The sequence below is a fragment of the Heloderma suspectum genome, chromosome 3, assembly GCF_057233095.1.
Source record: "Heloderma suspectum isolate Gila_16-S chromosome 3, 16-S_ref, whole genome shotgun sequence".
NCBI classification, from domain to species: domain Eukaryota; kingdom Metazoa; phylum Chordata; class Lepidosauria; order Squamata; family Helodermatidae; genus Heloderma; species Heloderma suspectum.
In genome coordinates, this window is record NC_139460.1 from 52,226,973 (window position 1) to 52,254,552 (window position 27,580).

Genomic DNA, 27,580 nt, shown 5'->3' on the forward strand with positions numbered 1-27,580 from the left:
GAACTGATCGCTTGCAGAGGGCTTTTGAATTAGGCAAAGAGGCACCTGGATATTAGGGCGTGGCAGGCCACAGGTTACTCACCCTGTTCTAGTTCTAGATGGATCATTGGAAGAAATCACAGTTCTTGCTTTTATTTAATTACTCAGAAAATAAAACTTGTTTAAAATGGCAAGCAACCTAAACAGGGAGATGGCTGTCTGTCCCTATTTCTGCTCTGTGGGATGACAAACTTAAGCACTCCCCAAACTGAATGTTGTCACCTTCAATATTTTATTTTATTCACTGAAGGTGAGATACATCATACAGTTACAAACTGAGGAAAGTAACCATCATCTCATATAAAATGGGGAGGAGGAGGTCTTTGTAAGCAGCCTTAGATTCTTCACGAGAGGAAAAATGGAGGGATATAAATGTAATCTATAAATAAATTAATAATAAATAAATATGTCACCATGGGAAAAAAGCAAGCCAAAAAATGCTTCACGCTTGCCATATAATCCTTAATATACTCACTAACTGCTATACCTGCCTTCCCCAAAGTGGTGTCTTCCAGATGTTTTGGACCAGAACTCCCAGTATTCCTCACAATTTGCCGGGCTGGCAGGGCTGGTGGGAGTTGAGGTCCAAAACATCTGAAGGGCACCAGGTTAGAGAAGGTTGTTCTACACAAAGAAAGCTAAGGAGGCTAGTAACACTCTTCTTCAGATATTCTTTCCCCCTGGATGGACTGTGATTGGGAAGTATTTCTTAACAAATGTAAGCACAACCCCACATTTCTGGGATGAGTCCCAGGGCATCTTATGCACACAATGCCACAACTTTGCTGAAGCTAAGCATGCCTGGGTCTGATCCAGGGACACCAGAAAGGGGGAGGGAGTCCCCCTAAAATTGGCTGGGGGGCTGAGTGTCCTCAGAAATAATCAGGCAAAATGACTGCTCTTGTAGCCAAAGCTAATTGTTAAAGGAGAAGAAGAGGTACAACCTAGTTTGATCTCTGGCTGCAAATGACAGCTAGCTTTGCACAGCTTAAGAGCGGCAAGCGTTATGAATACAGTTAATGTATATTTGAACATTATTTTCCCCAATATACACATTTTTGTGTGCACTTGTCCCTAGCATATACATTTTGTGCACCTCTTTTTATTAGAAAACTCCATTGCAGCATTCATAGAAGTGAGTATTTCAAAAGATAACTGAGCTTAAGTGTGCATGTTGGTTTCAAAGTGCAAAATTAGGTAAGTACACATTAAAATGTGAATCAAACAATTTCCTCCTCCATTCCCTCAGGGTCTGTGCACACCTCAAAATGGGGCAGCTCCAATAATTCAAGCAGGGGTGCTCATATTTAATAGCCCCCTTCCCACTTGGAATGATTGCCCCATCTCGGGGCTTAAATGGAAATCCTTTGCTTTTCTAAACATCAGAGCTGCTTCTTCTTTCTGTGTTGCATGCATTGCATAAGAAATTGCCTGCCTTGGGCAAGTGAGCAGTGGAGGCTGGAGAGCAACTATATCTTTGATTCACTGGAGTGCCATAGCTGGGCTGTGGCCAGGTTCTTGTTCTGCGAAGCTGAGCTCAGATAACATAAAGAACTTCTCCCTTATGCCTAGAGGCAAAATAAGTACTTTTAGTTCACAACAGAATTCCAAACATTAAGGCTTAAAAGACTCTGACACCATGCTGGGCTCAAAGAGAATTAAAACTGTTTGTGGCAAGTATTCACGGCCAGGAAGCTTTATTTTGTCTTTGCCAATCAAATGGATTTTGCTGCACTGGGGGGAAATGAGCACAGATGCCAAAACATCTCTTTACTGGCCTCACCATGAAGCACAGCCCCTTGCTGTGTTGTCTCCTAGATGATGCCATCAACGTGGCTATGTTCATCCTCACACTCTTCCTTAATCAAGCAGCACATTCATCGGTTCCTCTCACATAATTACCTATAGCTTATATTGTTAGGATGAATTTGCACAAACATGTCTCAGATGTGATGATGATGATAGTATATTCGTCATGTGAAGATCACAGCATTTTCCTTGTATGATGATCACATCATGACAGCCTCAATTCTGATTGTTTGAAACTTCAACCACAGGTATGTATGGATGGATCAGTCTATTTCTGTTCTGTGTCACTTTTGCATATGTTCATTCTTAAGTGCATTCTGTTCTGATTCCATATCAATCTGCAATTTTTTTCAAAAAAAATCATATATTAACATTTAAATACCAATCTAATTGCAATTTTGAATGTCTTTTCTCTTAAAATATGCATTTATAAACATATTGTATCTCAAAGTATGCATTTTTAAAAGCATGTTGATACATTGCAAGAGAAGATGGGTCAAAGAAAAGAAGAGTCAAACAACAAGGCTTGGGTGGAAAATTGGGCCACATTTATTGAAAATATCTGCAAAGGGGAACCTAGGACAGGCAGCTGATTGTGCCAGCGACTAGCTGGCACTTCTTGGGTGAAAACACACCCAGCCTGAGGGGTGGTGTCGATCTTGCCACCCCTCTGGACTGCCCCTTCTGGGGGAGGTAGACCTTCCGGTGTCACCCCCAACCCAGTGCCACACAACACCTGGGTGAGTGAGTAGGGTTGGTCTCCCAGGCAACCCTTATTCCCCCGCCGAGCCGCACAACCTGTTCGGGGGGCCTCAGGCATCACCTGTCACCATAAGGTGCCTCTGCATGCACACCATCCCTAATCTCTTTCTGCTTTTGCCTGTCCTAGCCGCCAACTGAAACGTGACCTATGAGAGATTGGACCATATTCTCCTACCGGAAGCACCCTAGCCCCAATAACAGTGTGAAGTAGGCAAAAAGACACACAGTAAAAGGCCAATCGAACTGTGAGCCAAAAATTCCTACATGGCCCCCAAAAGGGCAACCGGTAAAAACCCACACTGCTTAAGAGAGAGTGGGAGGGAGCAGTGAGAGCAAGAGAGTTGGTTTGGGAGGGGGGGGCAGAGCTTAAGAGGGCTCTGCCGACCCCTCCCCTGCCTGGTGGTGCCATGGGGGGGCACTCATAGGCAGCAGCCACCTCTTCTCACCCCACCCGCCTGCAATAGCCCCCCCTTTTGCCAGATGAGCTGGCGCCGAGGTTAGGGCCTTTTTTGAGCCAAGAGCTCTGTCACAATATTCAGAAAAATGTGAGATCTGATGGATAGTGACATCCTGATCTGCACAATAGTCTGGGAGGTGCAGATCAGTTCAGTTCATGCAGGAATTTGCAAAGACTGAATTTTTCAGGCATCCCTAATCACAGGTTGGCTAGCAGCTATGAAGCCTTTTCATCACATGCACGTATGCAAAATCCATCACTGGACAAAATAGGTTCAGACTTGATAAGCTTGCCACATTGTTACGGGTATGTCGGTGTTCCAGGAAAGGGTGACGTTCCTCAAGGGACATATGAAAGTCACTTACCTTTTCGACGAGGCGATTCGCGGTGGGGGGGGAGGCAAAATCCTTCTCTGGCCGGCTCCGCTTCACAGAGATTCCGCAGCCGCCAGCCAGGGCCACCTGCAGCCGGAAATCCGGCCGCTGGGCAGCCTTCCTTCCAGAAGAAAAAAACAACAACCGTGTACGCAAATGGTGGCGGCTATGGTGGCCGACATTTGCGTTCCCTTTTTTTCGCTGTTTTAGCCTACGTAAATATTTACGTAAGCTATTACGGCGAATAAAAAAGGAACGCAAATAGTGCCCACTACGCTATTTGCGTTGTCCTTTTTTTCGCCGTAATAGCTTACATAAATATTTACATAGGCTACAACTGCAAAAAAAAAAAAAAAAGGGAACGCAAATAGCGGCCGCCGTAGCCGCCGCCATTTGCGTATGTGGGTTTTTTTTTTCTTGGCTTGCCATGATAGGCTACATAAATACTTACATAGCCTATCACGGCAAAGGGCAGATGGCAATGGCGGCCACGGCAGCAGGTCGAAAGACCAGCCGCTGCTGCTGGAGCTGCCGCCATCCGGAACATCTGCCCCAGGTAAGCCTCGTCCCAGGGGGAATCTGCGGGGGGGGAGAGCTGTTCCGCCATAGATTTTGGGGGGTGGAATTCCGTGGTGGAATTCTCTGCCATCCCTACGTTCCTCCCACAAAAAAAGAGAGGATGCTGACACCTTTTGTGGCATTTTTATCAGACTTAGGCTGCATGGGGTCCTACTTATGCTGGTGGAGAAACCACTACCACTCCAAGATCTGCAGAGCAATGTCTCTGCTGAAGTTTAATGGTAGGTATAATAGAAGAGAAGTAAAAGAAATTATTAGGGATGGCGGAGAATTCCACTATGGATTTCAGTTAGGCCAAATGCACTGGCATTTGGGCCCCCGAAACCTGTGGCGGAACGGCCTCCCACCCCCCACCCCCCCGCAGAATCCCCCCCGGGACAAAGCTTACCCGGGGCGGATGTTCTGGTGGCGGTGGCTCCGGTGGTGGCGGCGGCAGCGGCAGCTGGTCTCTCGGCCGGCTGCTGTGGACTCAAATGGCGGCCACCATGCCATTTGTGTAGCTGTCTTTGCCATGATAGGCTATGTAAATATCTACGTAGCCTATCACGGCAAGCAAAAAACCCAACAAACTGCAAAAGCAAATGGTGGCGGTTACGGTGGCCACCATTTGTGTTCCCTTTTTTTCGCTGTTTTAGCCTACGTAAATATTTACGTAAGCTATTATGGTGAAAAAAAGGGGAATGCAAATAGCGTAGTTGGCGCTATTTGCATTCCCTTTTTTTTTTTTTTGCCCTAATAGCTTACGTAAATATTTATGTAGGCTAAAATGGCAAAAAAAAAGGAATGCAAATGGCGCCCACTATGCTATTTGCATTCCCCTTTTTTTCGCCGTAATAGCTTATGTAAATATTTACGTAGGCTAAAACAGCAAAAAAAAGGGAATGGAAATGGCGGCCACTGTAGCCGCCGCCATTTGCGCACGTGTTTTTTTTTTTCTGGAAGGCTGCCCAGCGGCTGGATGTCCGGCTGCGGGCGGCCCTGGCTGGCAGCTCCGCGGAATCTCTGCGGAGTGAAGCTGGCCGGATTAGGATTTCGGGGGGAGGTGCGGAGCACCTCCCCCCCCCACGAATCACCCCATCGAAAAGGTAAGTGACTTTCGTACATCCCTAGAATTTATAAAAGAAATGCAGCTAGCACTTCCCTCATGGGTGCAGTGCAGGGGTAAACAGAATCCCAATCAGAAAACCTCAAACTCTTTCAAGCAGTGTTTGCAGTGATTCAGGCAGGGGTTGTTGGCCCTTCTGATGGGTGTTAGGAAGAGTGGCTGAGTTCAGTTACTAACACCCATGAAGGGAAGGCTCAGCCAAACAATCTTTAGTTGGCTGCAAAAGGCGGGCACACACCGACACAAGAATGGAATGTTTTTCTGTACAAAAAGGAAGCTCTAATTAAAGCAGCAAAAACGTATTTGGCTCTGCCTTGCTAGTGTTCTCTGTATCTCTCCAGGGTTATGGATTAGCTCTGCACCCTGGGTAACCTCTGTTATTACATCTCTAGCACTTTAGCCAGAAAAAAAGTCCTACAATTCCCCACATGCCCCAGCCAGCATGGCTAGCTAGAGGGAAGCTGGGAGTCATAGGACTTCTTTCTGTCTAAACATGCATAGGATTGCACCCCAAACACAGATTAGTGTTGTTTCACTGTACATTGGTGAAACAATTCTATTTGTGGGATCTCTTTGCCATTGCTGTTCCAATGGTGAGAAGCCTGGATGGAGCCTTGGAGGTGGTAAAGGGGACAACCATACATGTAGTAGGTTCTGGACAATAGGCTAGACTCAGTCTCTGTCCCAGCTAAGCCTTTAGGCTTGCGTCTCTCTGCTTTGAGTTTGTTACTCTTCCATCATCCACTGGCCTGCCCTGTAATGCCAGGGGCTTTGTAATGGGCTGCCTGGGAGGGCATGCCCTAAATACCCCAGCCCCTATTCTACTCCCAAGTTAATGCTGCTCTGGACTGAGGTTTTCATTCACTCAGCTGTGCAGTGTTGGACCAGGATTTCCATGCTCCATCAGACACTCTTTAATGGGGACAAGCCCCTTCTCCCTAATTCTCACAAGATGCCAGCTATGAGGTATCACTGGGTTGGTTGCTAACAGGATCTGCTTGACTTTCTCATAGTAACTGTGAATTGGTTAACTCAACATAAAATCCCACTGCGTGATCACATGAATGTTCTGCCTAGTGCACTTGATAAAGGGCTTTATTTATTCCTCCAACTGAAAAATCCCAACTTCATTATTTTGTCCAGATTTAACCAGGCAAATTCAGCTTGATTAACTGTTGTTTCCAATATGAGAGGCAGAGTAAAATACAAAACCCTTTATTTAACAGTATACGTAACAAGGGTAGCAGAACTAGCAGTGATGCCTAAAACTAAGCAGACTCTATGGCTACTTCCAGTTTCCTTGTATAGGCTGCCTTCCTTCAGCTGGGTATCCCAGCTCTCTTAATGGCACAATGCCAACAACATCACCACATGAACAGTCTGCCATTCAAGAGATTATTTCATTGATGGAATGCCTGAGTTAAAGTGAGCTACATTTCGGATGGGGGCAGCTGATGAGTGATCTCTTCGTCCCTCATGTTGTTGCCATTTCAAATCCCTGTTGGAGCTGTCTCTGCCTGAGGGGGAAGAGGGGCTGTATTTTAATTTGGAGAAGGACTGTAGCTCACTGGTAGAACACAGACTTTGCATTTAAGCATCATAGGTTCAATCCCTGGCATCTCCAGGTAGTGCTGGAAAAAACTGCTGTCTAAAACCCTGGAGACCTGTAGCCAGTCAGCGTAGGCAACCTTGAGATAGATGAATCCACTTTGTATAAACTCTTAACTTGGCTCCTTTGCTCCTATGTAGAAGCAGAACCATGTGGTCCGCCTCGAAAGAGAGTGGAAGAGGGCAAGGGTGAGGTTCACACTGTCTCCATTATGGGCACGAAACGACTAATACAAAGTCAGAGGTACACAAAAGTACTTGCAAATAAATCGGATAACAATTTCTGCTGCTGAGTCTGTAACAAAACTCCTCATTCCGTCTCTTTTGCCCTTCTTGTTGCAGTTGAAAGTCACTACTTATCATGTCATTGTAACTCACAGCCACTGCGGTGTAACGTGTTGACAGTTTCCATCTTAAAGATTAATAGGTAATTCCTTCAATAATATGCCTTAAATTCAAACAACAACCAGCCTTCAGACTCTTTGGTATAAACAATTCTTCCCTCCCCTTTTGTATACTGTTATAGCTTTTTGAACATGTCAGAGTATGCAGTTGAAATTTTAAGTTTATTACAGCTGACCTACATACAGTGTTGGTATTAATCTTATGACACACAATTGTCTCTCCTCAACAGAAAGGTAGGCCGTATCACTATTGATTTCTGACTTTGGCTGTTAATGATTTCAACAGCTGAATTATCAGCATTTTCAGTTTCATATAGAAAAGTATTGTCCAGCATATATTCAACCATTACATTAGCCATTAAACGTCAGTGCAGATGCTAAGTGAATCACCTTGTCATACACAAACTCCTCTGTATAATTTGACCTTCTTGAGCTAATCCTCTGTTGAATACTTGTACATCTATGCAGACATGCATTGCTAATTTGTTAAAGGAATATAATAGCTTAAATTATTTAACACCCCATTTTATAGCAATGAATCTACCATTTCTCTGCAAATAATGCCAGATTTGAATCTTCCTTTTTAATGTTTGGAGTTTTAATCACAAAAAGATCTTTTTCTATTTAGCCATCATCAAACTGTAATGGGTTGAAGCTTTAAAATACTTAATGGTAATGATAATAGTGGCTAGCACAGTCTATCTTCATCTGCATTTTTAATACTCAGAGGGTAGATTTCTTTGTGATAATAGAAATTATTGTAAAGTTGGCAGTACATTAATGTATTTTCTCTGTAGTATATGTTCTAATAGCCCCCTAAAATTAAACTGCTAGCCTTTCTAAAGTCCTCATAGCTTGAAATCCAGTTGATAGTGCTATATCAATTTGGCATTATAAAATGTTCAGAAATTCTCATTCACTTTTATTGCTCAATAGGCAAAATAATACTTGGTTCCTCCTGTGCAAACACCGAGTCATTGCTGACTCCTAGAGGGACGCCGCTTGTGCTGGCGTTTTCATGGCAGACTATAGCGGAGTGGTTTGCCATTGCCTTCCCCAGTCATGACTACCTTTCCCCCAGCAAGCTGGGTACTCATTTTACCGACCTCGGAAGGATGGAGGGCTGAGTTGACCTGAGCCAGTTACCTGGGACCCAGCTTCCACTGGGATCGAACTCAGGTCGTGGGGAGAGTTTCGGTTCCAATACTGCCGCCTACCACTCTGTGTCACACATACTTACCTTAGAATAAAAAGGGCTGTAGTTTTTAAGATAAAAGGAAAGCTACACTTCTTGTGGGTTTTCTTTAATTAGGTCATACATTGAATGTAGAGAACCATCTTGTTTACCCAAGTTGGAGATTAATCCTTTTTTGGAAAACCCATATTGTGTCCCCCCAGTACCATTATACCTGAAAATGTCACTGTTTCTGACACACCATAGGGTTTATTTATGTACTGTACTTTTAAGGTGTCCACTAAACAAACTTCTCTGGGTGGTGAACATATTAAAAATACATGTACAGACATTAAAACAAAAAATAAAAACAGCACAGAATAAAACCAAATCAAAACCACCAGCATAATAAAGTATTAAAAACACTAAAATAGTTCTTAAAATGCCTGGGAGAATAAAAAGTTATCTGGCACTGGAAAGACTTTAATGTAAGCACCAGGTCAGCCTCTCTGGGGAGAACATTCCACAAACATGGTGCCACCACTGAAAAGTCCCTGCTCTCTTGTAGCCATCTGCCTTGCCTCATTTAGCAGGGGCACCTGGAGGAGGGCCTCAGATGATGATCTTATAGTTGCCAGGTTAAATTTAAAAAATAAGAGACCCTTTGCAGCTGTGAGCCCAAAATATTTCAGCATGCTTAGCTTTTATGCTGGCTTCTGGTCACTGCATTCTACAGGAAACAAATGACCTGAAATAAAAGGTGCATTTTTTAAAACAAGTATCATTTCTTGAACTAATGAGAATGTGGTAGCTCTACCTCTTGCCATCATACCGCCAAGCATTCTAGTTGGCCCCATATTTCACACAAATTTTATGGCATCACTTCCTGGATGCTATTGATATGGCAGATCCTGAAGAACAGGTAAGAACTATGATCTCAAAAAATATAAGCACTTTTAAGTCCCCCTGATTTCACTGGAAAAGATTTAAGACCATGCTTTACTCTTCCATTGAAATCAGTGGGATTAAAAAAAAAAGGCATAGCATTGGCTGAGTATTGCTCTCTATGTCATCCTCTTGGATGGATTTAAAACCGTGACCATGGGGGCACTTTGCTTAAATGGAGTTCCTGCTTAATTCTGCTGAATGCAGACAACCATTTTGTGGAACATTCACCCAAACGTGCTCCTGAGCAGGGCTGATTTTTAGGGGAGGGATCTATGGGAGCTCATCTTGCTGGTGTGCTTGTGGTTCCAGGCAGCCATTTTCCTATGACAATGCCCCAGATGTTGAGTTGACTTCCAGGATAGTGTGTGTGTGTGTGTGTGTGTGCACATGGGCGGGGGGTGGAGGGAGAGTAATGACTACCACCACAACAAAATGGACGATGGGAGTCACCAGCTGTTTGTAAGGAGGTTCTTTTTTTTGTAAAGGGACCAGGACAGACATCCATGGTAGTTGCTATGAAAGTGTTGGGGCCCCAGCAGTTGCCCAAGGATGCTGAGTGTTGACCCCAGCCCTGTTCTTGGAGTCCATGGCATTACTATAAGCCCTTTGTATGGAACATAGCTTCTAAGCTGTCTTTGATGGAGAGAGCCAAATTAAATCCTGCAAAAGCAGCCTTATGTGGCATGTGCAATATGTTTCATATTGCTGTATGGCCAGCTTACAATGTGACTCTGTACTTTAAACACTCCTAGTATATAAAATGCTCTGCAGCAGCCTGACAGCTTCCATGCTAAAAAGAAGAAGCAGGTTTGCTAACAAATCGTGGGTTTGAAGCCATTTTACATGGTACTTTGTAATTTCCAGAGAGCTTAGAGTGATTTTGGGGCAGACCCCTTCTCCCCAATTGGCAGCTGAATCTAAAATCCCACAATGCCTTTGTGATAGTTAAGGTTTCTGTTTTTGTGTGCCATGAGAAGAATCAATATCCAATGCAACGGCAAGCAAGACTCTTTTAGGACTCAGTGTGTGTGCGGAATTGGTGCAAGGAGAAAGCTGACATCTGGCAGTAGTTTCCAGGGACCTGAAAATGATAGACTGAAATTAGTATGAAGGCTTTAACTATTTTCTCATTTCTTAAATTATAACAAATCTGCTACTCAGTCATTTCTTGCAGGAGCTGTAATTATACCAGTAAAGCAGATTTCACAAATTTGTTAACACCTTCACATCAGGACTTTCAACATCAGTAAAAATTATTTCCAACTTTTGTTCTCAAAATCAAAACATCTGACTGATTGCCAGCAAAAATGTGTGTGTTTGAACTTGCTGTCAACACAATTAGCAAATCTGTGTGAATCAGATCCTAGAAACGATCTGTTTCATCCCAGACTTAGCAAGTATTTTATCTGTGAAGAGAGGTATAGACTATAGTTGTTGTTGTTGTTGTTCAGTCGTTAAGTCGTGTCCGACTCTTCGTGACACCATGGACCATAGCACGCCAGGCCTTCCTGTCCTGCGCTCTCTCCCGGAGTGTGCTCAAGTCCATATTCATTGCATCAGTGATGCTATCTAGCCATCTCACCCTCTGCCATCCCCTGCTCCTTTTGCCTTCAATCTTTCCCAGCATCATCAGGGTCTTTTCCAGGAAGTTTTCTCTTCGCATTAGGTGGCCAAAATATTTGAGCTCCAGCTTCAGTATCTGCCCTTCCAATGAGCAGTCAGGGTTGATTTCCATTAGGATTGACTGATTTGACCTCTTTGCAGTCCAGGGGAGAGGACTGGAGAGGAGCCTTCTCCAGCACCACAGTTTGAAAGCATCAATTCTTCGGCGCTCAGCCTTCCTCATAGTCCAGCTCTCACAGCCATACATTACTACTGGGAAAACCATAGCTTTGATTAGACGGACCTTTGTCAGCAAGGTGATGTTTCTGCTTCTTACTATGCTGTCTAGGTTTGCCATAGCTTTCCTCCCAAGGAGCAAGCGTCTTTTAATTTCATGGCTACAGTCACCGTCTGCGGTGATCTTGGAGCCCAAGAAAATAAAATCTGTCACGGCTTCCATTTCTTCCCCTTCTATATGCCAGGAAGTGATAGGGCCAGATGCCATGATCTTCGTATTTTTTTTAGGGATGTATGAAACTCACTTACCTTTTCATGGAATCTTTTGCGGTGTGGGGGGGAGGCACTCTGTCCCTCCCCCCCAGAATCCTTGACGGCCGGATCTGGGCCGTCCACAGCCGGATTTCTGGCCGCGGACGGGCTGCTGCGGATGCAAATGGCAGCCTCCGTAGCCGCCGCCATTTGCGTCCAGCCAGGCAGCCATGATAGGCTACGTAAGAATTTACATAGCCTATCATGGCTAACCCTCCACCCCCCCCAAAAACCCAGCGTACGCAAATGGTGGCGGCTACGGCGGCCGCCATTTGCGTTCCCTGTTTTTCGCTGATTTATCTAGGGATGGCAGAGAATTCTGCCATGGATCATGGTGAGGCTGAATGCCAGTGCATTCAGCCCCCCGAACTCTGTGGCGGAACGGCCTGCCACCCCCCCCCGCGGATCCCCCCTGGGACGAGACTCACCTGGGGAGGATCTTCCAGGCGGCGGTGGGTGCGGCGGCGGGTGCGGTGGCCAGTCTTCTGACTGGCTGCTGCCGCCGCCATTTCCACTCTTGTAAAAAAAAAAAGAAAGAAAGAAAGAAAAAGAAAGAAAGATGTGACAGGCTATGTAAAGATTTACATAGCCTATCATGACTCGGTTTAAAAAAAAAACACGACTTGATAGGCTACGTAAATATGCAACAACCGCATATGCAAATGGCGGTGGCTACGGCCGCCGCCATTTGTGTTCCTTATTTTTGCCCTCTTAATCTAAGTAAATATTTACGTAGACTATGACGGCGAAAATCAAGGGGAACGCAAATAGCGTAGCGGGCTCTATTTGCGTCCCTTTTTGATTCCCCGTTTTAGCCTACGTAAATATTTACGTAAATCTACGTAGCCGCCATTTGCATATGCTGGTGTTTTTTTTTTTTGGGGGGGGGTTAGCCGTGATAGGCTATGTAAATTCTTACATAGCCTATCACGTCTGCAAGGATGGCAATGGTGGCGGCAGCAGCCCAGCTGCAGCCGGCCAGGAGACCAGCTGCCGCCGGAGCCACCGCCTCATCCTCCGCATCCGCCACATCCACCCCAGATAAGTGCCGTGCTGGGGGGTTCCGCGGTGGGGGGGAAGGGGGGCAGGAGTCTGTTCTGCCATGGATTCCGGGGAGCCAGATTCTAAAGATTCTAAAGAATCCGGCCTCACTGGAATCCGTAGCGGAATTCTCTGCCATCCCTAGTTTTTTCAATGTCGAGTTTCAAACCAGCTTTTGCACTCTCCTCTTTTACCCTCAACAAGAGGCTCTTTAGATCCTCTTCGCTTTCTGCCATTATGGTGGTATCCTCTGTGTAGCTGAAGTTGTTGATAATTCTCCCAGCAATCTTAATCCTGACCTGTGATTCATCCAACCCAGAGTTTCTCATGATGTACTCTGCATATAAGTTAAATAAGCAGGGCGACAATATGCAGCCTTGTCGTACTCCTTTCCCAATTTTGAACCAATCGGTTGTTCCATGTGTGGTTCTTACTGTTGCTTCTTGACCCTCATACAGGTTTCTCAGGAGACAGGTAAGGTGGTCTGGTACCCCCATCTCTTTCAGAATTTTCCACAGTTTGTTGTGATCCATACAATCAAAGGCTTTAGCATAGTCAATGAAGCAGAAATAGATGTTTTTCTGGAATTCTCTTGCTTTCTCCATGATCCAGCGAACGTTGGCGATTTGATCTCTAGTTCCTCTGCCTCTTCGAAACCCAGCTTGTACTTCCGGTAGTTCTCGGTTCACATACTGCTGAAGCCTAGCTTGTAGGATTTTGAGCATAACCTTGCTCAAAATATTGAGTGCAGCACTTTAACAGCATCATCTTTTAGGATTTTAAATAGCTCAGCTGTAATACTGTCATCTCCGCTAGCTTTGTTGTGAGTAATGCTTCCTAAGGCCCACTTGACTTCACTCTCGAGGATGTCCGGCTCAAGTTCCGTGACCGCACTATCATGGCTATCAGGGACATTCAGATCTTTCCTGTATAGTTCTTCTGTGTATTCTTTCCACCTCTTCTTAATCTCATCTGCTTCTGTTAGGTCCCTGCCTTCTTTGTCCTTTATCATGCCCGTCTTTGCACAAAACATTCCCTTGAGATCTCCGATTTTCTTGAAAAGATCTCTACTCTTTCCCATTCTATTGTTTTCCTTAGGGATGTACGAAACTCCCCTTACCTGGCTCCACCGGGTTCCGCTGGGGGGGGGGAGGCACTCCGTCCCTCCCCCCAGAATCCTGGCCAGCTGGCTCTGCTCCGTGGGGATTCCGCGGAGCCGTCAGCCGGCTCCGCCAGCAGCCGGACATCTGGCCACTGGCTAGCAGGGATGCAAATGGCGGCGGCCGTAGCCACCGTTGTTTGCGTCCCTCTGGTCAGCCGTGATAGGCTACATAAAGACTTATGTAGCCTATCATGTCTGGCTTAAAAAACAAACAAACGTGTATGAAAATGGCGGCGGCTATGGCCGCCACCATTTGTGTTCCTTATTTTTGGCCGTCTTAGTCTACATAAATATTTATGTAGACTAAGACAGCGAAAATAAGGGGGAACACAAATAGCGTCTGCTACGCTATTTGCGTTCCCCTTATTTTCGCCGTCTTAGTCTACGTAAATATTTATGTAGACTAAGATGGCCAAAAATAAGGAATGCAAATGGCGACGGCCGTAGCCGCCGCTATTTGCGTACGCTTTTTTTCTTTTTTTTTTAAAAGCCAGACGTGATAGGCTATGTAAGTCTTTATGTAGCCTTTCACAAATGGGGGAAAAAAAATAGACTGCAAATGGTGGTGGCGGCGGTGGCAGCAGCCGTTCGGAAGACCAGCCGCCGCCGCCTGCACCAAAGCCGCCGCTGGAGCCGCCACCATCCGGAAAATCTGCCCCAGGTAAGTCTCGTCCCAGGGGGGATCCACGGGGGGCGGGGGGGGTGGCAGGCCGTTCTGCCACGGAGTTTGGGGGGCCGAATGCACTGGCATTCGGCCTCACGAGATCCATGGCAAAATTCTCTGACATCCCTAGTTTTCCTCGATTTCTTTGCATTGTTCATTTAAGAAGGCCTTCTTGTCTCTCCTTGCTATTCTCTGGAACTCTGCATTCAGTTGGGTATCTCTTCCCCTTTCTCCCTTGCTTTTTGCTTCCCTTCTTTCCTCAGCTAATTGTAAAGCCTCATCAGACAGCCACTTTGCTTTCTTGCATTTCTTTTTCTTTGGGATGGATTTGGTTGCTGCCTCCTCAACAATGTTACGGACCTCTGTCCATAGTTCCTCAGGCACTCTGTCTATCAGGTCTAATCCCTTAAATCTATTAGTCACCTCCACTGTATATTCATAAGGGATATGATTTAGGTCATACCTGAATGGTTTAGTGGTTTTCCCTATGTTCTTCAATTTCAGCCGAAAATTTGCAAGAAGCAGCTCATGATCTGAGCCACAGTCAGCTCCAGGTCTTGTTTTGACTGACTGTATAGAGCTTCTCCATCTTTGGCTGCAAAGGACATAATCAATCTGATTTCGATATTGACCATCTGGTGATGTCCATGTGTAGAGTCGCCTCTTGTGCTGTTGGAAAAGAGTGTTTGCTATGATCAGCGTGTTCTCTTGGCAAAACTCTATTAGCTTTTGTCCTGCTTCATTTTGTACACCAAGACCATGCTTGCCTGTTATCCCAGTGATTTCTTGACTTCCTACTTTAGCATTCCAATCCCCTATGATGAAGAGGACATCTTTTTTTGGTGTTAGTTCTAGAAGGTGTTGTAGGTCTTCATAGAACCAATCAACCTCAGCTTGTTCAGCCTCAGTGGTTGGGGCATAGACTTGAATTACTGTGATGTTGAATGGTTTGCATTTGATTCGTACTGAGATCGTTCTGTCGTTTTTGAGATTGTACCCCAGTACTGCTTTTCCCACCCTTTTGTTGACTATGAGTGCTACTCCATTTCTTCTAAGGGATTCTTGCCCACAGTAGTAGATATAATGGTCACCTGAATTAAATCCGCCCATGCTTGTCCATTTTAGTTCGCTGATTCCCAAGATGTCGATGTTCAATTTTGCCATCTCATGTTTGACCACCTCCAGCTTACCTTGATTCATTGATCTGACATTCCAGGTTCCTAAACAATACTGTTCTTTACAGCATCGGACTTTCTTTTCACCACCAGACACATCCTTTCGGCTTTGGACCAGCCACTTCACTCTTTCTGGCACTACTTGGAAATTCCCTCTGCTCTTCCTCAGTAGCATATTGGACACCTTCCAACCTGAGGGGCTCATCTTCCGGCATCATATCTTTTAGCCTTGTGATACGTTCCATGGGGTTTTCTTGGCAAGCAAACTGGAGTGGGTTGCCATTTCCTTCTCCAGTGGACCACATTTTGTCAGAACTGTCCACCATGACCTGTCCGTCTTGGGTGGCCCTGCATGGCATACCTTATGGCTTCACTGAGTTATGCAAGCCCCTTTGCCACAACAAGGCAGTGATCCATGAAGGGGAGGAGGGGCTATGTCTCAACACAAATGTGTGTATATTCCTTGAATAAATTTGTGTGAATTAGCAGGGGCTTCCTATTCTCTTCTTAGCAGAGAAATTTCATAGGTCCATGCCCCCTCCCTTTGATGCCTGCTCGTTGGAGAGAACAGGGAAGCCCCTGCATGCATGGAGTTCTATGTCCATATCATAGCCTCCCAATGGCAACCAGTGGATTAAATGGAATTAAATAAAGAAAAATGTCATGCCAGTTGTGAAGACATTAGGAAATGATGGGTGATGACTGAAAATATGTGTGATCTTCACAGAAAATACTATGGGTCAGATCCAGCCCTAGTCATACTTAGAGTAGACCCATTGAAATAATGTGACTTAAGTCATTAATAACTAACTTAAATCCCATTAATTTCACTGGGTCTAATCTAAGCATGACTAAGTCTGGAAATAATCCTAGGTCCCTAATACTCAATCAGAAATTTCACCAGTTTACTTAAACACTGTGGGAAGAAATGCATTTCCTTATTTTTTTCCCCAATAGCTGTGCTACTGTTATTGAGGTGGCCTTTCATATAAAACAAATAGAATTCTTCTCCCTGCTGCTAGTCAAGGGCTCAGTCCTTTAGCTCATCCATGCAGCCCCAAAGCTATTCATTCACTGAGGCATCCGCATTAAAGGCATCTTGCCATGCTAAGTCTAATTTTTGCAAAGGGCAGCCCCAGGAACTGCAGTGACAGATGCAGTCCGTGGAACAGAGACATGGCAATGCTCCTCCTCCCTCCTTGACTTCCAAGAAGATAATGAAATTAACAAAGGCATTTATAATGGAATGAATCAAGACAATTAGTCAACATGTGACTACCCAAGACTAGGGGTGTACGGATTCCCCACCGTCTCTTCCGATGGGGAATCCGTGGGGGGAGAGGCAATCCTTTCCTCCACCTCAGAATCCTCCAGAGTGGCTCTGCTCCGCTTGGACTCCAGGGGGGGGGGTAACTGGCTTGGGGGCGCTTACCTTCCCTCCTGCCAGCCAGAGCTGCTCGCCTCCTTCCTGTCCCTGCCGATTGCCTTTAAAAAAAGTCTTTAAAAAAAAAAAGGCGATCGGGAGGATGTGCCTATAGACTTATATGCAAATCTTGTGTATAAGTCTATGTGTCCATAGGCTTATACACAAGATTCACAGCTCTATTTTGCGTATAAGTCTATGGGCACATCCTCCCGATTGCCCTTTTTTTAAAGACTTTTTAAAAAAGGCAATCGGCAGGGACAGGGAGGAGGTGAACGGCTCTGGCTGGAAGAAGCAGCTGAGTGCTGTTCCACCTCCAGTCCTCCTGGAGTGGAGGTAAGTGGTCCCGATCTGCTGCGGATTCCTGAGGCCAGATTCCAAAGAATCCAGCCTCATTTGAATCCACAGCGGATTTCTCTGACATCCCTACCCAAGACTGAACTGGGCTTAAAGAGATGATCTGTACAGGCTGTTTGTTTTGTTTGTTTGTTTGTTTTGTTTTAAGTCAAGAATACCCCCAAAATTTCTAACAGCAACTTGTAGCTGAGCTGTACTTGCAGAAGGCCCAATGGAAGCTGAGGCAATAGTCTCCACATTTCCATTGCTCTTGATATACTTGAATTAAGAATTCTCTGAAGAGCAGAACATTCTGGAGGCTGGGGACAAGTAACTGCTGAGTCTCTGCTAGGGTTTCCCACAGAACGTCAGTCACAAGAGAAGACTAATATATCTCCAAAGTATGCAGGACTGACCTTAGACCATAGGTGTTGAACCTCTTTCAGCCTACAGGCCGAACTGCATTTTGGAGAAGCTTCAGGGAGCACATTCCAATGGTAGGTGGTGTCGAAGGCAAAATGGAAGGGGTGGAGAGAAAATGAGTGAGGCCAAAATACCAGCATATTTTAGTTAAAAACTCCTACTGCCAGTAGCTGAGCCATAGGAGAGACATTTCAACCTTTTAGAACAGAGAAGGAGCTGCACAAAAGTAGGGAAACCACCAGATGACTGGTGGTTGGGGGGAAAGGGAGGGGGGCATGGCTGTCTGGGAAACCCCAAAGGGCTGGACTGAAACCCTAGGAGGGCCAGGTTTGGCCCCAAGCCTGAGGTTCCTCACCTCTGCCCTAGACCAAATGATGCCCCAGGAGAGGAGCATCTTTGGTGCTCCCACTCAATAAAGTATCCCAAAGTTGTTCTGCACACTTATTTTTCCTGCCTTCATAGCACATTTCACAATTTTGAGGCACAATTTGTCCATGATATAATACTTTGTAAATTTATACAAATTTTGGCAAATTAAAAACAACACAAACAAAAAGGTTGTCACAGAGAGGAAGGCCAGAATCTCTTCTTGATCATCCCGGAGTGCAGGACACAGAATAATGGGCTCAAGTTACAGGAAGCCAGATTCCAGCTGAACATCACGAAAAACCTCCTGACTGTTAGAGCAATACAACCATGGAACCAATTATTCAGGGAGGTGGTGGGCTCTACCACACTGGAGGCATTCAAGATGAGGCTGGACAGCCATCTGTCAGGGTTGCTTTGACTTGGATTCCTGCATTGAGAAGGGAGTTGGACTTGATGGTCGTATAGACCCCTTCCAATGCTAGAATTCTATGATTCTATTAACCCAATGCTGGCCACACCAGTCAATGTTGTCAACCGTACAAGTGGTTTTAACAGTAACTTGCAATACTTGACCAATAGCCCCCAACAGCTATTACTTTTAGATGTTGCTCTTAAGATTAGGTGTTGCTCTTAAGATTAGGTGTTGCTCTTAAGATTAGATGTTGCTCTTAAGATTGTTGTTGTTCAGTCGTTAAGTTGTTAAGTCGTGTCTGACTCTTCGTGATTCCATGGACCATAGCATGCACGCCAGGCCTTCCAGTCCTCCGCTCTCTCCCGGAGTGTGCTCAACTTCATATTCATTGCATCGGTGATGCTATCTAGCCATCTCATCCTCAGATGGACCCCTTCTCCTTTTGCCTTCGATCTTTCCCAGCATCAGGGTCTTTTCCAGTGAGTTTTCATCTTCGAGCTCTTAGATGTTGCTCTTAAGATTAAATGTTGCTCTTATTTCTCTTAAGAAGTTTTGTTTGTACTATTGGTTTTAGCGGTTGTGTGGATACTTGAACAATAGTCCCTAGGAGCTCCACCCTCACCCCGATGCACTCCTAGCCCAATGTTCCCCAAGCCTAGCATCATGGCCAGGGTCACCTGCTGGCTGCTGCTAAATCCAGCTCTGAAAGTATTGCCAAACAACAAAAGTTCTGGAAAACATCTGTCTAGCCCCCAGCACTAGAGGGACCCTTGGCAAATTATTTGTCATGACTTCCTCATTTCTAAACTATTTATGAAGGCTGTTTAAGCTGTTTTAGCACCAGCCATTGGTTACATTTAAGCAGGCTTGGTAATATGATGCAATTTCAGATGTTATTGCAAGATTTCCTTCTTCCCTATAGCTGAATCAGGAAACGGAAGTTTCTGTGGAGGGATTATCAGCAGGCAAAAAGAAATTTAACAATTCCAACAAAGTGGATAAGGAGGGGGGGGGGAGAAATTTGTTTGGTTCACATTTTTAATCCAAACTTATCTAATTTTACACTTTCTAACAAGAAGGCAAATTGAAACTCAGTTATATTTCAAAATTTGCAGTGGAGTTCTCCAATCAAAAGATGCATGCAAAAATGCATATGTAAGTGCATACAAACATGTGTATATTAGGGGAAGCACACACATATAAATATATTGCTAAAATTAATGTTCAAAATGCATTATATTAGAAAAATTGCTTGCAAAAATGTGTATATTAGGCAAAATTGCCTACGAACATGGATGTACTAGGAGAAATGCACCCAAACCCCCAAACAAGTGTTCGTTTTGGCATAGAGTTTTTCATATGATGGAGGAGGAGTGAGACAACAACACAGAAGGAGAGAAAACAAGAGAGGAAGAGTTTGTAGCCATCAAAACAAGAAGATTAAGTTCCTGGAAAGTGTTTCAACTGTACACAAAAGACTACAAGTTGGAATTGTTCAAGTGCAATCGGAAGGTTAAGAAAACTGTTTATATGTAGTAGGGATGGGTGAATCTGTCAATTTTGCTTTCTTTCAGTTTCTCAGTTTCTCCAGTCTTAAGCTTAATTGATCACAAACACTGGGGAAAAAACTTAAAATTTGCATGTACACATTCACGTGTATATTTCCCCCAATAAATGTATTCTTTGCAACTTTGCCTAACATAGCAATTGTCTTAATATATTGCATTTTAACATTATTTTTTATTAATATACACATTTTTGTGTGCACTGCCCCTAATATACATATTTTGCACACATTTTGAAATTGGGAAACTGCATTTCAAAACCTGAGGGAGTGAGAATTTCAAAGGATAACTGAGTTTTGGTTCATGTATTGTTTCAAAAGTGCAAAATTAGGTAAGTTGGCATAAAAATGCAGACCATTAATTTAACCTGAGCTAAAATGCACATCCCTCCAGAAAATTTTATGTGCTGACTTCTTGGTACAAAACAGATGACTGAGTGCTGCCTTTTTGTTTCATGAATGTAATCTGACAAACGCAATACTTTTTTTATTATGTACCTGTGATGAGAATGCCATTGTTTATGTTGCTGAAGGCCTTTACCAAACCATTTTTCACAATGTATAATCTTCCCCAGGATTGGTAGAATAAACTGAGGTCATAAAATGCAGGACAAAATATTTCATTTTCTGAAAATGGGAGCATTCAATTATTTTGGATGTGTTTTCAGCATGAAAGAATCCAAATATCACTGAGTAAAATATAAAAAAGGAACTATAGAAAAGTGACATAACGATACTCATTCATTATTCCAGAATGTCCCAAAGGTAGTTATCCAAAATCAGGTTGCGATCCATATAATTCTAAGAGATTGTCCCCTGCCCAAGCTGCCACCCATGCCCCATCCCACCCTGTTCAAGGGGCCCTCAACCCTCTGGAGAGGCTTAGGGAGATGCAAATGGCTGCAGGAGGGAGGAAGGGGGGTGGGAGAAACTTCCTCCTGTGAATTTTCCTAAGGGAACAAACCTATGCATGTTTGTTTAGGCAAAAAAAAAGTCCTACAACTCCCAGAGCTGTGGGACTTTCTTCTGCCTAAACATGCATAGGATTGTGCCCTAAATTAACTTACCTTAAGATCCAATGCAAATTACTTCCAGTAAATATGCTCAGGACTACAACCCTGTTTAACAGGGAAGGTTATACAACCAGAATGTTTTCTTCCTCAACATTATATCCAGCTAGGTTTGGGACAGGTTATACAGGCTTGAACATTTCTACATTTTTGTTAATTACCTCAGCAATAAAGGCCAGTAAGCCATCACTTTTCTAGCAATGAATTTAGGGTCACACAAAGCAATAAAATGTATAACAAGATTGACCAGAATGTCAAGGTGCTTTTTTAAAATAATAACAACAACAGTGCATTTATGTATGAATAAAACCCCTGTCCATAGTCTATCCCCTTCATGGATCACTGCCTTGTTGTGGAGAAGGGGCTTGCATAACTCAGTGAAGCCATAAGCTATGCCGTGCAGGTACACCCAAGACGGACAGGTCATGGCGGAGAGTTCTGACAAAATGTGGTCCACCGGAGAAGGAAATGGCAACCCACTCCAGTATTCTTGCCAAGAAAACCCCATGGAACTTATCACAAGGCTAAAAGATATGACGCCGGAAGATGAGCCCCTCAGGTCGAAAGGTGTCCAATATACTACTGGGGAAGGGCAGAGGGAATTTCCAAGTAGTGCCAGAAAGAGTGAAGCGGCTGGGCCAAAGCCGAAAGGACACTCAGCTGTGGATGTGTCTGGTGGTGAAAAGAAAATCCGATGCTGTAAAGAACAATATCGTTTAGGAACCTGGAATGTCAGATCAATGAATCAAGGTAAGCTGGAGGTGGTCAAACATGAGATGGCAAGATTGAACATCGACATCTTGGGAATCAGCAAACTAAAATGGACAGGCATGGGCGAATTTAATTCAGGTGACCATCATATCTACTACTGTGGGCAAGAATCCCTTAGAAGAAATGGAGTAGCACTCATAGTCAACAAAAGTATGGGAAAAGCAGTACTGGGGTACAATCTCAAAAACGACAGAATGATCTCAGTACGAATCCAAGGCAAACCATTCAACATCACAGTAATTCAAGTCTATGCCCCAACCACTGAGGCCGAAGAAGCTGAGGTTGATCTGGTCTATGAAGACCTAACACCTTCTAGAACTAGGGATGGCGGAGAATTTCTCCCCGAAACTTCGGGGGGCCGAGCGCCAACGTGTTCGGCCCCCCGAACAAGTTTCAGGGAGAAATTCTCCGCACCCCCTGCCCCCCGCACCCTCCCCGGGACGGGACTTACCTTTGCCGAATGTCCCTTCCGGAGGCGGGTCCGGCCAGCGGTTCGGTGGGTGTTCGTCCGGGGCGGGAGCGGCAGCCAGTCTTTCAACCGGCTGCCGCCCCCGCCATTCCAATAAAAGAAAAAAAAACGCCCCCGTGATAGGCTACGTGACAATTAACGTAGCCTATCACGGCTAGATCTGCAAAGTCAGCCGTGATAGGCTACGTAAATCATCATGTAGCCTATCACGGGTGACTTAAAAAAAAAAAAAAGCACGTATGGATAATGGCGGCCCCCATAGGGAGCCGCCATTCGCATTCCTTATTTGGTCGCTGTAGTCTACGTAAAGATTTACGTAGACTACGGCGAAAATAAGGGCAACGCTATTTGCGTTGCCCTTATTTTCACCGTAGTCTACATAAATCTTTACGTAGACTACAGTGACCAAATAAGGAACGCGAATGGCGGCTCCCTATGGGTGCCGCCATTTGCGTACGCACTTTTTTTTTAAAGTCACCCGTGATAGGCTACGTGATGATTAATGTAGCCTATCACGGCTGACTTTGCAGATCTAGCCGTGATAGGCTACGTTAATCGTCACGTAGCCTATCACGGGGGCGTTTTGTTTTTTTTTTAACTTTGGAGTTCGCAGCCAGGCGAGGCGAGGCGCCTCCTCCCCGGCCTGAATTTTGGCCGGGCGAGGTGGGAAGCCTCCCCCCCGGCCTGAACTTCGCGGGGGGAGCAGCGAAGCGCCTCCCCCCCACCGCGAACAAGCTTCGAGGACAGGTAAGTGACTTTCGTCCACCCCTATCTAGAACTAACACCAAAAAAAATGTCCTCTTCATCATAGGGGATTGGAATGCCAAAGCAGAAAGTCAAGAAATCACCGGAATAACAGGCAAGCATGGCCTTGGTATACAAAATGAAGCAGGACAAAGGCTAATAACACGCTGATCATAGCAAACACTCTTTCCCAACAGCACAAGAGTCGACTCTACACATGGACATCACCAGATGGTCAATATCGAAATCAGATTGGTTATGTCCTTTGCAGCCAAAGATGGAGAAGCTCTATACAGTCAGTAAAAACAAGCCCTGGAGCTGACTGTGGCTCAGATCATGAGCTGCTCCTTGCAAAATTTCAGGTAAAATTGAAGAACGTAGGGAAAACCACTAAACCATTCAGGTATGACCTAAATCATATCCCTTATGAATACACAGTGGAGGTGAGGAATAGATTTCAGGGATTAGACCTGATAGACAGAGTGCCTGAGGAACTATGGACGGAGGTCCATAACATTGTTCAGGGGGCAACAACGAAATCCATCCCAAAGAAAAAGAATTGCAAGAAAGCAAAGTGGCTGTCTGATGAGGAATGTCAGAGAATTCCGCGACGGATCTCGGTGAGGCCGAATGCCAGTGCATTCGGCCCCCCGAACTCTGTGGCGGAACGGCCTGCCACCCCCCGCCCCCTGCGGATCCCCCCCGGGATGAGATTTACCTGGGGCAGACGTTTCAGACGGTGGCGGCTCCAGCGGCGGCTTCGTCGGCGGCGGTGGCAGTGGCTGGTCTTCTGACTGGCTGCTGCTGCCTCCATTTGCAGTCTGTGTGTCCCCCCCCCCATAGACATGATAAGCTACGGAAAGACCTACGTAGCCTATCATGTCTGGGTAAAAAAAAACACACAAACATGTACGCAAATGGCGTTGGTTACGGCCGCCGCCATTTGCGTTCCTTATTTTTGGCCGTCTTAGTCTATGTAAATATTTACATAGACTAAGACGAAGACAAGAAAGGGGAACGCAAATAGCGCCCTGTACGCTATTTGCGTTCCCCTTTCTTTTCTTTGTCTTAGTCTATGTAAATATTTACATAGACTAAGACGGGAAAAAATAAGGAACATAAAGGGCGGAGTGTTTTTTTTTTTACCCAGAGCCCTCCATGGCCGGAAATCTGGCTGCGGACGGCCCTGGCCTGGGCCTGGCCTGCTGCTCCGCGGAGCCGCCATGGAGCACAGCCGGCCGTCGAGGATTCCGGGGTGGAGGACCGGATTGCCTCCCCCCTGTCGAGGATTCTGGGGGGATGGATGGAACGCCTCCCCCCCACAAAGAACAGAATCTGGGAAAAGGTAAGTGACTTTCGTACATCCCTACTGATGAGGCTTTACAAGTAGCTGAGGAAAGAAGGGAAGCGAAAAGCAAGGGAGAAAGGGGAAGATATATCCAACTGAATGCAGAGTTCCAGAGAATAGCAAGGAGAGACAAGAAGGCCTTCATCAATGAACAATGCAAAGAAATCGAGGAAAACAATAGAATGGGAAAGACTAAAGATCTTTTCAAGAAAATCGGAGATCTGAAGGGAACGTTTTGCGCAAAGACGGGCATGATAAAGGACAAAGAAGGCAGGGACCTCACAGAAGCAGATGAGATTCAGAAGAGGTGGAAAGAATACACAGAAGAACTATACAGGAAAGATCTTAATGTCTCTCATAGCCATGATAGTGCGGTTACGGAACTTGAGCCGGAGATCCTCGAGAGTGAAGTCAAGTGGGCCTTAGGAAGCATTACTAACAACAAAGCTAGCAGAGATGACAGTATTCCAGCTGAGCTATTTAAAATCCTAAAAGATGATGCTGTTAAAGTGCTGCACTCAATATGCCAACAAATTTGGAACACTCAACAGTGGCCACAAGCCTGGAAAAGGTCAGTTTACATTCCAGTTCCAAAGAAGGGCAATGCCAAAGAGTGTTCAAACTACTGTACAATTGTGCTCATTTCACATGCCAGCAAGGTGATGCTCAAAATCCTACAAGATAGGCTTCAGCAGTATGCGAACCGAGAACTACCAGAAGTACAAACTGGGTTTCGAAGAGGCAGAGGAACTAGAGATCAAATCACCAACATTTGCTGGATCATGGAGAAAGCAAGAGAATTCCAGAGAAACATCTATTTCTGCTTCATTGACTATGCTAAAGCCTTTGATTGTGAGGATCACAACAAACTGTGGCAAATTCTTAAAGAGTTGGGAGTACCAGACCACCTTACCTGTCTACTGGGAAACCTGTACAAGGGTCAAGAAGCAACAGTAAGAACCGGACATGGAACAACGGATTGGTTCAAAATTGGGAAAGGTATGACAAGGCTGTATATTGTCACCCTGCTTATTTAACTTATATGCAGAGTACATCATGAGAAAAGCCGGGTTGGATGAATCACAGGTCGGAATTAAGATTGCTGGGAGAATTATCAACAACCTCAGATACGCAGATGATACCACACTAATGGCAGAAAGTGAAGAGGATCTAAAGAGTCACTTGTTGAGGGTGAAAGAGGAGAGTGCAAAAGCTGGTTTAAAACTCAACATTAAAAAAAGGAAGATCATAGCATCTGGCCCCATCACTTCCTGGCATATGGAAGGGGAAGAAATGGAAGCCGTGACAGATTTTATTTTCTTGGGCTCCAAGATCACCGCAGATGGTGACTGTAGCCATGAAATTAAAAGACGCTTGCTCCTTGGGAGGAAAGCTATGGCAAACCTAGACAGCATAGTAAGAAGCAGAGACATCACTTTGCCGACAAAGGTTCATATAATCAAAGCTATGGTTTTCAACGTATTGAAAAAGTAGCAACGTATGGCTGTGAGAGCTGGACTATAAGGAAGGCTGAGTGCCGAAGAATCAATGCTTTCGAACTGTGGTGCTGGAGAAGGCTCTTACGAGTCCCCTGGACTGCAAGAAGGTCAAATCAGTCAATCCTAAAGGAAATCAACCCTGACTGCTCATCGGAAGGACAGATACTGAAGCTGAAGCTCAAATATTTTGTCCACCTAATGCGAAGAGAAAAGTCACTGGAAAAGACCTTGATGCTGGGAAAGATTGAAGGCAAAAGGAGAAGGGGATGGCAGAGGATGAGATGGCTAGATAGCATCACCAATGTAATGAATATGGACTTGAGCACCCTCCGGGAGTCAGCGGAAGACAGGAAGGCCTGGCGTGCTATGGTCCATGTGGTCATGAAGAGTCAGACACGACTGAACGACTGAACAACAACAACAACAATAACCCCTTCTGGAAAATATATGCAGGTAAAAGTTAAATGGAATGGGAGACAATACTGTACATGTTTCACACTAATGTAAATTACATACATTGCTGAGAACCCTCTTATGGAATTATTTGTGCATTTTTCCGCATAAAATAAAAATAAAAATTTGACTCCATCTTTGAACGGATGCTGGAACAAATGACACCCCGTAATCCATGAAACATGCGCAGGATGGATTTCACAAAATACGGGCATCCCTACCAATGACTGCATGATGCTGAGTGAGAAAAGAAATAACATCTCTTTAATACTCTTCAGGCAGCTAATCAGGCACACAAGTGCACAGTTTGGTCCAGTGGTGATCACTGTAGCCTGCATAAAGGTACACAGAATGATTGTTTTTTCCCTGTTTTTTTTCTTGATTAGCTTTTTTTCACACCAATAAACTTGAGTTACACATCCCAACAGGTCTGGAAGAAAACCAAAAGCTCCTTGCTTATTATTTGTTACACCTGGCTGTCCTCCAGGGTTCTGATTAATCCTGATGATTCAGAATCTTTGGCAACGCAGTGCCAAAACTGAGAGGAAAAGTAGAATAACATATTTTTAAAGCAAGTTGAAATATCAGGTAGGATATGTAGGAAATAATGTACCCCTCAGGAGAAATTAATTATATTTCTGCATGGCTATTAGTTTTCTTTAATAATAATAATAATAATAATAATAATAATCCTGAAACATCAGTTATTCATGATGAGCAAATAAGCAACCACAGGATTATTTAAGGCAGGTGCATAAGGAAGAATACTTTTCAAATCTTGCATGGTGATTCTCAACCTGGTACTCTTTCAAAATAGCGTTCCTCAGCAAGACATGGACTCTTTGAAGAGTAAGGCAAGCAGTCACTCCAAAAGCAGAATACAAGTGACCCCCTGCCTTCCTTTGTAATGAGCCTTCTCACTACCTAGCCCCACAATAGACTTGTTCCTTGTTCGTAACTGCTAAGAAAGGAGGCCAACAGCCAGGGACAAGGGGTTGGATTCAGACTTGGGGTTGGATCCAGATTTATGCTGGATCAACTGGACTGATGGAAGTGGACCTCCCTGCACCTTCTTCCCCATGACAACACCTCCAGCATCCTGAAAATGCTACACCAGGAATCAGGAGTCCCTGCTGAATGGGGTGAGCTGTGGACTGTGTGTGGCAGGAGAGGGATTCCGAAAAATTGGAGAGAAGGACTGTGAGAGGAGCCCTCACTCTTGTGGAGACAGGTTCGGGATGCAACTC